We start from the raw sequence: 12381 nt of genomic DNA, 5'->3' as shown, positions 1-12381 counted from the left end.
TTTTTTCTAGACAAATTTTGTAAGAATATCAAAATGATACATTTCTATTATTTTTATCAATATTTGAAATACATGTATTTATTGAAAATGTGCCCATTTAAATTTAGACCAATCCACCTTAAGTAGTGCGCAATTTGCAAAGACTTACCCATTTCTTCTTTTTTAATGTCATATGAATACAAATTAGATCAAGACATTGCCATCGGACACCATCAGTAAAAATTGAAACTATGGGTTCCTACACACATCTTTCTTTGACGTACTTTGTGGAAACGGGGTGTCAAAAACAGCACCGGAACTACATGTATATACAATTTTTTAAACCATAGAAAAATCAAGAGCGACGACAAAACATCAAAAATGGTTATGAATGTGTAAAAAAGGAGAACAAAATGTATAATCCATATATAAATTGTTGCCAGTGATAACGAGACAGGCACGGACCATAAATTTTTGTTTGTTGTGCTTCAGCTTGAAATAAACCAGAACTACCGCGTCCCTTGGCAGGTGGTTTTTGGCATTCCATCAGGGAAAAAATATCTTAATTTCAAAATCATAAAAAATTTACTTAAACCGTTATAATTTCCAGTTAAATATAAAATGCAACTGAAGTACAAAAAAGGATAAAGACATGTCGACGACAAGAATAATTTGTTATTGCAATGATTCCTAAATGAATATGAAATATTTTACAGCTGTGTACTCGTCCAAATGAATTCAGTATTATACTCAACACAATAAAATCTCATAGGATTGGATTGTATATTATTGTATTGCATTGTAATATTAACTTGTAAAAACGTCTGTTTCTATAACAAAGTGTCAAAACAACTTATATTTCCAACTCTTTCCGCAAGAACTGACATTTGTGACTTGTAAATGAATAGTTATCATTGCTGTAGTTCATGCAATTATGATTGAACACTCCATTTACAGACAGAAAATATCACCAGTATGGCGGAGGAATGACAGCGTGTCTATCATTTTGCCAAAATAAAAGAAAATATAAGCACTTATTTCTTGCAGTATATAACTTGTTTCATCATAATTCACGAAGCTCCTCTGTATCCATCGCAAACAATTGAGATACCTTTTTATCTTTTTTTTGTTTGTTCTTTTTTGCAATACAATTAGTTTTAAAATACAGTGCATGAAATAATGCACGGAGGGGCAGCTAAAGTCGCCATGTGACCTGTATTGTGTTGGTGGGACGTAAACACAACAACAAACACAACAAGAACAAAATACGGTGAATAGACTGCGTTACCGCGAATGTGTCAGCATGCATTCGAACACACGTAAAATATACAAGAGAAAACTCAAGGGAAAATTATCGAACTAAAATGTAATGAAAGACAAAATTATCAAAGTGGTTTGGTGCATAAACTGGTCTTTTTATTCATGGCGAAATCACTTTTATTTTCCAGACCAATTTATCAAGGATCGATTTATTGTTAAATCATATATTTCATACATACTAGTTAAACGATATTTTCGCCTGCAAGCAGCATGTAAACAGTGTAAGGTGTTGAAGTTCAGTTGGTGCTAGGGGTGTGCAGGATGTTGCATTATTCCATTATCTCTCATGAACAGACTCGATCAAACCAGTTTTCATTGCTTTTGCTTTTGAGGGATCACCCCTTTTCCAGATTTTTACAATAATATATACATGTACATACCATGGCTTTAAAAAAGTCTTTTGTGGCATTGTAGAAAAACATAAATAACTTGTAGGAAGAAAGGCTTCAATTAAAGCAATGACACATTAGAGGAATGTGTAAGATCTCATTATACAGTAAAGTTGCCTATTGATCTAGTTGTTGAAAATTTATGAAATAAATATGTTACAGACCAACGTTGTGTGAGTATTGCATATTGACCCATAATTACTGAGAATGAATGTATACGGATACAGTACGTATGAGAAATATTTTATTCATGGTGAACAGAACAGAACGAATGGCAGCCTTTACGATGCAGACCATTCGTTTTGTATTTGTGGATCACTTCATGCACAGGTACATTTATCTGATTCATTTTGACATAATTTGTAATGCGACAATTTTTTTCTGATAAACATGTTAGTAGATCTAGCATCTTATGAACCACCCAACAGGAAGGTGATAAAGTGTAAGTGATAAAAGGTGAATTAAATTGTTAAGTCTGAAACGCGGGTAAATTTAAAAACGCCGATATTTTTGTCTATGAATTTATGAAACTTGGGAAAGATTGACCAGAAATAAAACAATTTTCAATGAAATTGTAATATATTCAGGTAAACCGGAAATGATTATTTGAATCATGACTGTCATGGCCTTCAGGATTTTGATCCTGATGAAAGCTATAAACTTATTGAAATGATCTTGAATCTGTTCTTGGACCCTAACACTACTAAGGAGTTTATTGCTTTATGAATAAAAAAGAGTTGGTCCCTTGCCTTGTTTGAATCCAGAAGGACTGCTGATGAATTTTTAAGAGGAGTGGTGGCCTAGTGGTTAATGTGTCTGTCTCTCAACCCATGGCTCATGGGTTGGAGCCCTAATCGGGTCACAACCATGTTTCGTCATGACACCTGTACTGGTTGGTTCCAGGAAGCGGACTCCAAAGTAGTTAATATAAGTCGCAAGAACTTGTTTCGCAATCAAACTTAAATAAATATGTTTATACAATGTTAAGTTTATCATTAAGTTACATTAAAAATAGGTGTACCCCACTAGAATGATACTGAAAATTTCACTGATAGGTAAAGAATTCTATATACTTTTTAATTGGTTCTTTTTATTTGATTTCCTTTTAAATAATTTATACATTACATATGTAGTCTAAGGTCGAGGCAAGCCAAAGCCGGGCTCGTTTTGTGGGTCCCGCCCTTTGACTTCCTTGTTATATTTTATTGCAACTATTCTGTACATAAATACATGTAAGGTATACAAAAGAAATATTCACAAAGAGATATAGTGCAAATGGATTGGGCTAAAACAACATTAGCAATGTCAATGTTTAAAATATTATCATAATTATTTATTCTGATACATATTCCGATACTTATTGTATTGGAATATCGTCAATGGACTTGTCCATCTTTCAGTTTGAACAAAACTATTCATCATCCTAAGGGAAAACTTCAAAATTTGTACTGACTGGAAGAGCAAGCTGTGCAGACCATGATCAGACGTCACAGATCTGCTGGGTAGCCTTGTGGGCTTATCTTGGTCTGGACTGGTTGCACATGGGATGAATCTAATGCTGCCAGCAGCAGTGTTTCCGCTACTCTGCGATTCTTGTGTTTTTGACTTCAATAATTTCACGAATGACGCATTGGAAAAGCAAAGCGCATTTTCTATGACGCAGTGATAATCTGCCTTACATGTAATTAGATGCATTTTCATTAAGTTATTTCTCCTATGATAAGCGCCATCCTGTTAAAAACAGCAATTATTGTTTGAGTATCCGAAATGCCGGGCCATCCGAAATTTATTTATTTCGGTAACTGCGGGTATATATAAGTTGTTAACCTATTGTGTGTCATTATCGGCACAACATTTAACCGTTCTACAATCAGTAACGGTATGCGGGATTTAGACATGCACTGTCAGGGTGTAAACGAGGGTTTTACACGAGCAATTTGTGCATGTAGACAATTTATCACATTATGGCAAGCAAACCACAAAAGATAGGGGCTTTTAATAAGTCAGTGACATAGGTAACAATGTTATCTACATCTCTGCTTTAGTGGCCAAAAATATCAAAGTTTCTGCAATAACAGACGTATGACAGGTTAAATGTTTTCATGCAAATAAGACTTGGTTCTTCCTTAAAAGATTTTTTGTTTGCATCCGCAAAAAGTGAAAAATTGAAGTTAACATCTTAGATTTACTTCTGTAATTTTTACTTTTTTAAAAGTTGAACCTTAATCATTTCAAATGACCCCCCTATCTTTATACAGAGGGTCACAAATGACCCCCAAAAAATCTAGTCTGGCAGAAACACTGCAGCAGACTGTAAGTTTAAACACTACAAATTAACACATCCACAAAACTACTGTCTTTCCCCCATTTACAAAGTAAACATGTTAAGAATGGCAGACATACAATACAAATAATTGTAAACAATACACACAAAAGAAGTTACTGCTTTCATTCCTATTTCTGCCTGAAATAAGCTATATTGCAGTTTTATGTATAAATATCAAAGTGCAAGGAAAACATTGTTGTTTGAGAGATTGATATTCAATAAAGAGAAGGTCACTTTGATAAAGAGTTGTATGGGTTTTTATACAACTGAGAATTCTCCTGCTTCTGTGCTAAGTTAATTAACTATGACTTAGCAAAATTTGATGAACAACTGGTATTTAGCGAACCTTTGATGCTTTTACTGTCTGCAAATAATTACTAGATGTCCGTTATTCTTCTATCAAAATGGTTAGATAATTTACTCAAATTGCATGGAATATGACTGGAAAAATTAATGTTGTAGTCGTAGGTTTTATATCTCAGTAGCTTTTAATCTTTATGCGGTCTCCGTTTTAATCAGATGTTGTATAATATTTCCAATTTGATCAGTAATAATTGGTTTTGTGAATAAATTTCTTCTGTAATATTGTTTGTACGAACATGTTATTCCACGAGCATATTCTTATAGGAATCAATAAAGAAACCAGTTCTGTCGCTGTTTTGTCATTGATTCTTTGTAATACAAAGCAAAATTATGGTGTGACGGAAACTAATGAACGGCTAATGCAAATTTATTGTTTCTGTTTAACAGAAATTTGAATACAGCTAGCATCTGGTTCTGTTACATTATACAATGAGGATAGACTTGTAGACTTTGCTATGTAAAATCACTGTCTAGGATATTGTAAGATTATCACCAGTCTATTGCCAGTGTACTTGAATAATTAAAGCACTATGAATACTGGTAGAGTGATTGTAAGCTGAAGGCAAGTGTAATTATTCAACCTTACAGAGCCGGCGCAACCTTTACCTTGATGGAACCCAAAGTGATCAGCCTTTGTCATCAGTATAGAGCCAGGCCATTCTGCATATCCTTGCAGTCTGACCAACTTGAAATCTCATTTTTGATATTCCTAAAAATGATATTGGATAGTCTAAAGTAATAGAAGTCAGACTTGTCCAGTAAGGTACAGGTTAATCCAATTTCTTTGCAGGCACTCATCACTATGGCTCCCACGTTTACAATTTTTTTGTAATTACGTTTACACAATTGTTAAGAACTGAAACGATAGTCCGTTTAAACAGTGGTACTTCTATGACCTATACTACACCATTTATTCGAGTCGCCAAATGATGACTTACTTTCTATTTTTAATACATGTACAAACAAGTAATTTTCAGGGATCTGACATCATGATTGAGTCAGCACACATTTTCTGCATTGTATCCCCATTTTGCACTTTTGAAAGATCAAAGGAAAATCAACTTTACCAAAAATGTATTATGTCAAAAGCTTAATATTATTTTAGGGTTGTAAACACCCATTTTTTAGTTTTTGACTTTGGAATAAATCAATTAGAATTGATAGAATTCATGATTGCAGGCAATGATTAAGATATTTTGTAAGACAATATGGTCATTTCAATTGAACGGTAAAATATATCGTTAACATTTACAAATGAAAATCGAAACGAACCCGTTTAAACGTGTAACCCTGGGGACCTTACCTGCCACCTTATGAACATAACTCTTGTTTTTCAAAATAAACTTTTGATGAAGATTTAGAAGCAGGCAACATTTTTCAAGTGCTCACAATTTTTCTTTTTTCGAATTTTAACCTTGTTCTTGTACAATTTTTTGTTGTTGTAAAAAAGTACACTGTTCTTTGTGCCCCGTCATTAGGTGGGAAAAACCTACATTTGCCTAGTTCTATAACATCTCTATAGATGATATTTAAGATAGAACATTGCCTTTAAAAGAGTTCTTTTTTTTTTCGATTTAAGTATGTTCGGAGAATATTATTAAGTGGTGAACGACCTGAGCCAGAAGTGAGTTAAGCTCCCATTATCAAGGACATTAGATAATATTGTAGTATCTGTGTTAACTTTTAATATGAGCCGAAGAATTAATCAAACAGTTTAGACATTATTGACAAATAACAAGATCATTAACCCAATGTGAACATTTTCGTCTCGTTTTATGATTAATATTGTATGGTTGAATTATGAAATACGGCATTAATTTGTTTTCAGTTACCAGTTACCATCAGAAGATTTTACTAGACATAGATGATGAGGAAAAATGTGCTGGAATACAAACAGAGGTTCACCAAGTTTGATATAACTGGCGATACTAACTGGATATAACTGGCGATATTAACTGGTAATAAAAGGTATTCATATAGAAAAATACAAAACATATCTTGATGTTTAATGAATGAACGAATGAAACGAACAAATGAACGAACGAATGATGCAATATACGTATATACAAATTGTTGAGTGTCTGTCGAAAGTATATGAGTTGTCTTATTCTAAAAATTATATATTATACATTCATTTTTCTACCTATGCATATTCTGTTGTTGTTGTTTTCTATTTCAGAAGGCCACATTGGAAATAAGTTATATATGATTGCTATTGTATTTTCTTAATGTGTAACCTTCTTTAAATAAAGATATTATTTTTTTTTTTTTTAATTTTATTATTATTATTATAATTATTATTATATGTAGAACATTTGAATTTTCTTGCATATGGCATGATTATCTACCGTTTACATTACTGCTAGGAAAACCTGTCTTACACCCCCTTGTAAGACAAGTTGCGTGCTTTAAAATGATGTCATTCCGGGTGTCTTCGAATGAATTGGGTTCTTAGAATGACATCAATTTGCCGTTATGAATGAAGTTGTAAATATATTCTGTACTAAAAAGGAAAAATATGCTAAATGAAAATATTAGTTTTTCGTAAATTCTTACTGAAATATGATTAAAATGTTGTAACAGACCAGAATATCTAGCTCACTGTTAACTGTTAAGCGGAAACTCGTAGAGCTTGTTAACTGCTGTGAACAGTTTCCCTTGTGCTAGATATTCTGGTCTGTACCGGGAGCTGTTGAAAGATCCTTATAGTCTGATTATAGGAAGTTAACCCTTAACATGCTGAATATTTTAAATAGACTTGTCCCACTTCCACTTTTGGGACTGTCCATTATCAATATTAGGGATATCAATTTGAATATTTAAAGTTTGTCAGCCAACAGTATAGAGCCTGGTCAGACTGCACGGATGTGCAGGCTGGCCTGGCTCTATACTGGTGGCAAAGGCTTAACACTTTCGGTTCCAGCACTTTAAGGGTTAAGGCCATAAGTATTGTGTATACTTTAGGGATTTGATTTCATGTACATTCTTTCTTCACCACAAAAGGATTGTTTTAAAGGTACATGTATTTTATTTAGATAAAACAATCTGCAAAAAGCAGCAATGTATTTGTATAAATTTTACATCAGTTTGGAGTGATTGTTTGTGCTAATGTCAGCTTTGTGGATAAAATATTTGATATTTTGCTTTTAAGCTATTGATGGTGTAGAAAGTGCTGAATAAATAAACACCAGCATATATCAACTATCAAAGATCTCACCAACTTATATTGAAATTTTAACGTACCTGCTATATAAACAGCATAATATTAAGTAGAATGTCTTGCATACTAATAAAAGTTTTTGTCACTAAAACGCAACTTCAAGTATAAAAAGAAACAATCATTTTATGATACAATCCGTTACTTAAATGATTAGGGAAGGGACACAGTCACACGGTAGTGTCTGTACAGACAAATCTTACAGGTAGATACTTTGATTATTTATATCAACATTATCTGCAACAAATATTTCATTTTCAATGTGTTTCACACAGTGCCAATATACCAGATTTTTAACCAGGTCTTAAAGAAAACCGGGTTATAATTGTAATGCCGAAGTTGGCGGGCGGGCTTCAATTTTGGTTTCCGCTCAATAACTTGAGTTTACAAAGGACTATTGACACCAAACTTGGTGTGTGGGTAGCTTTTATCAAGAGTCAGCTTGGGATTGCTACCAAGGTGTCTGTGATCAAGGTCACTGTTCCTAAAAACAGAAATTCAGTTTCCGCTCAATAATTTGAGTTTGCCGAGGCCTATCAACACCAAATTTGGTTTATTGGTAGCTTATATTAAAAGGCAGCTTGAAATTGCTACCCAGGTGTTTGTGATCAAGGTTAAGGTCACTGATGCAAAAAATAGAAATTTAGTTTCTGCTCAATAACTTTTCGAGTTTGCTTAGGCTGTTTGACACCAAACTTGGTGTATGGGTAGTTTATATCAAGAGGCAGCTTGGGATATCCACCAATGTGTCTGTGATCAAGGTCAAGGTCACTGTTACTAAAAATAGAAATTCAGTTTCTGCTCCTACTCTTTGAACACAAAAATATATCCATGGAAGTTGTAAAGACGGAAATATAACATTCAAAACTCACCTCATATAACTTTAGTTTCTTTATAACGATTTGTAAATGGCATTTCATATAAGTTTTTAAAGATATTAAACTTTTCAGTAATGTTCTAATGTTGTAGCAATTGAATATATCATACAGTTATTCTTAAGCATGGAGATACCAAATTCATAGGAATTAAAGTTTTTTTCCTGCTCTGACAGTTTAGATTTTATCAAATTATCATACAGTTTAACTTCGTTTGATCGAAACTCGGAACGCTCAAATACCTCCCTTCGCTCGAACTCATCGCCCTGTTCCGGCAAAATTCTTATATGATATACATTGTATATTGTTCTACGTCGGGTGGCTCGAACACCGATCGCTCGAACTCTTGAACCTGATCTCTGGTCCCTTCGGCAGGAATATAGTGAAAATTACACCTTTTCTGTTGAACACAAAAAAAACCAAAAGTTCCGGGTCGACATATTGAATAACTGACAGTCGGCAACGCATGTTTTTAACACCTTGTGATCGTGGTAAAGACAATTTAGGTTAATTGATACAAAATTAAAGGTGTTGTAACTGATTTGTTTGTTATGATAATATTCTTTATTTGCCATCTATGGTAACAATAGAAAGACAATAACACATTATACAAGTGAAGTGTGCAAAAGTCAATAAAAATAAATGACGTTTACCCGGATGGCTTTAATTACAGAATGATATGTGTTTTTTTTGTAGTAGATGACTACAAATAGATGGTACTGTAAAGTGTTTAAGGGTTTTTCCATATCTTATTAATTCATTGTTGAAATAAAATTTATCCCATAAAAACATATAAATATATTTTGAACATTGTTCAACAATTGAACTCAACTAATTACAATATGCATGAATATAGATTAACAAAGTGCACAGTCAATACTCATTTGAAAACACTGGGGTAATAATTCTAAATGTTTGAAGGAAATGATGTATTTGACAAACAAATGTACTAACATTCAATTATATTGACGTATTTATTATTTGACCGATGTAAGCTGGAACACCTATAGGCCTATCCTACGTAATAATAGTTCAACCTTGGTTGTCTCGAACTACCGATCTCTCAAACAAATTTGCACAAGCCCTCCGAGTTCGAGCAAACAAAGTTCGACTGTATTTGAGAAAGTGTACTTGTAAACATTCGGTTCTTTTACTTTATGTGATGAATTATGAATATGTTTTTGTAATATTTGGTGCACAGAATACATGAGTGTATTATAACAGCACTAGTTTTAACCGTTCAGCGATGATTTCATGCACAAGCTTTTAGCTCTTGAAGGGACTCCACTGAGGTTACTTGACATTATTTTTTCGAGATTAATATCCAATTTGATGTTGGTCTAGACCAATAATTTGTATGCAACATTTCAGATCAATTGCTCTATTCGTTCCCCCAGAATTATAATTCTAATTGTAAAAATGATTCAAAATTGGAAAGAGATCACTCAAATCGGGTTAAGAATTGCACAAAAATACAATTTTCAATGTTTTTTCTAAGCATATTGCTTAATTATATTTTGCATTTATATCTGTTTTATGTGCCCCAGCTGATCTATGTAAACTAGAAATGTGTCCATAGGACACAGGTGCCCTCACCGCGCCACTGTTCTGTCAATCTTATGACTCTTGAAAACTAAAAATCTTTTACTAAGTAAAGGGCAAGAACTTTACAAATACTGAATAAATACACAAGCAAACCCCAAGGTGCATAAGCACACATGCTGACCAACATACTTGTAAACTTTCAGGCCTACAAGTGAAATAATTTTGAGCTATGCATGAACAAGTTGAAATTTGCAAATTAATACTACTGTAATTCAAGGGCAATAACTCTAACAAAGCTGAAAAAAATCCACATGCAAAGTTCCAGGTGCATAGCTTCACGGTGATGTGAATCATTATTCCTGTAATTTAGTGATGTTGATCATTATTCCTGTAAAGTTGGTTGATTCATACTCAAGCACTCAAGGAACAAATAACAACATAATGAAACGGTTTTTACTAAGTCAAGGGTAATAACTCTACAAATACTGGATAAATCCAAAAGCGAAACCCCAGGTGCAAAACTAAATATGCTGAGCAACCTTCCCGTAAGGATTAATGACTCTATGTCAAATCCTTTTTGAGTTACATGCGACACAAGTTGAAAATTGCTAAAATTTTCTAAGTCAAGGGCAATAACTCTAAAAATACTAAATAAATCCAGACAAAAATACCCAGTTGCACAACTACACATGCTGATCAATATTCCTGTAAAGTTTCATGACTCTAGGTCAAAAACTTTTTGAGTTACATGCGACACAAGTTGAAAATTGCAAAATTTTACTAAGTCAAGGGCAATAACTCTAAAAATACTGAATATATCGAGACAAAAATACCCAGGTGCACAACTACACATGCTGATCAACATTCCTGTAAAGTTTCATGACTCTAGGTCAATTACTTTTTGAGTTACATGCGACACAAGTTGAAAATTTCTAAATTTTCTAAGTCAAGGGCAATAACTCTAAAAATACTAAATATATCCAGAATCTTAAATGCAATGACTGGGTTAATGGTTAAAAATCAAACCTTTTCTGGGAAATTATTATGCCTAAGAACAGAATTATATTTGTTAGATTAAAAAGCATCATAAATTTAATAATTTTCTTATGAAAGAAACATCTGTGCCTATTAACCCATTTTATGACATTTGTTAAAGCTTTGATCAGATTAGCAATACAAATAAATTGGAGTAATTGATCCCAATAAAACATTAACAACATTAAACTATAAAGACATATAATTATATTCCATATTTTTCTACCATTAATATGCAAAATTTATTATTCTGTCTCTATTTGAATCATTTGGATCTATTGTTCTGCAAATACTGGTTGATTTTTTTTCTGCCTGGGTTTTACGTCACACTGACACAATATAGGTCATATGGCGGCGTTCCAACTTTTCTGGTGGAAGAAGTTCTCAGATACCCTTTCGTGCATTATTTTAGGCACAAACAGGCACCCGAGTAGAATCACCGATGTTCTGCAAGCTATCTGGATTACTTTCTCACATGAAGTAATCCAAAGTCCCTTTTGGGATTCGAACCCACAGCGGTATGGGGCAAGTGGTTTGAAGTCAACAACCTTAACCATTCGGCCACGGACGTCCCAATGTGAAATAATGCATTGATCACTCTTTTGTGAATAGTGAAAGCACCATAAAGCTTAAAATGGTCAAAATTATTTGTACCCTAAAATTAGGTGGGAAAAACCAACATTAGCCAAGTTCCATAGTAACACCTGTTACATTTTATACTAAAGAACATAATTTTTGGCATGCAGTGAGTTTATGTGCAGCGTTTGTGTTATTTTTTAGGAGCAGGTCAAGGTTTGTCAATGAAGAAAGGCTGTGGAGCAGTATGTATTATTATAATATTTGAATTTTTAATTATGTAGTATCCTCATGCACCATCCAGTGGTAACCATGGCCCCCAACATCGGGAATTGCCGGGCTTAGACTTCAAACTTAGCAGTAGCATTACCTCATGGTTGCTTAAGGTCAAGCCTATAAAATTGTCAAAGTCACTGGCGCCCTTTTGATAAATTAGTAACACATCTCCTTCTATTCTGAAATGACTGTGAATTTCAAATGGAGCAACTCAGTAATTCTCAATCCAGACAATTCAGTTACTAATTACTGTATTTATGATTCAGTGCCATTTTTTTACACACATTTTTTGGGGCCAAAGAAGGGCCCCCATTGATAGAGCAAAAAAAATGTTTTCCACATTTTTTTAATTCAAATTCACAACTCTCAAAATTATTGAGAAAAATTGTCTTGAACATAATAAACAGAAACATAAAACTTTTAGACATTGTAAAGTGTTTATCATGAATCTAAGCATTTTCAGTCACATTATTTAAATTA

General features: G+C 33.3%; 1 protein-coding gene across 1 annotated transcript in view; it reads left to right on the top strand.

The window, feature by feature from the left end:
- Positions 1-1929: 1929 nt before the first annotated feature.
- Positions 1930-12381, top strand: part of LOC132740419 (uncharacterized) — a 127957-nt gene continuing 117505 nt past the window's right edge. The window contains exons 1-3 of the mRNA XM_060728321.1: positions 1930-2018; positions 6206-6345; positions 11830-11870. The gene's annotated coding sequence lies outside the window, so the exon portion shown is untranslated. The remainder of the gene's footprint in view (positions 2019-6205; positions 6346-11829; positions 11871-12381) is intronic.

This window comes from Ruditapes philippinarum, unplaced genomic scaffold, assembly GCF_026571515.1.
Source record: "Ruditapes philippinarum isolate M1 unplaced genomic scaffold, ASM2657151v2 ctg1275_1_1_1_1, whole genome shotgun sequence".
Lineage (NCBI taxonomy): Eukaryota > Metazoa > Mollusca > Bivalvia > Venerida > Veneridae > Ruditapes > Ruditapes philippinarum.
This window is presented reverse-complemented; position numbering and strand designations above follow the sequence as displayed.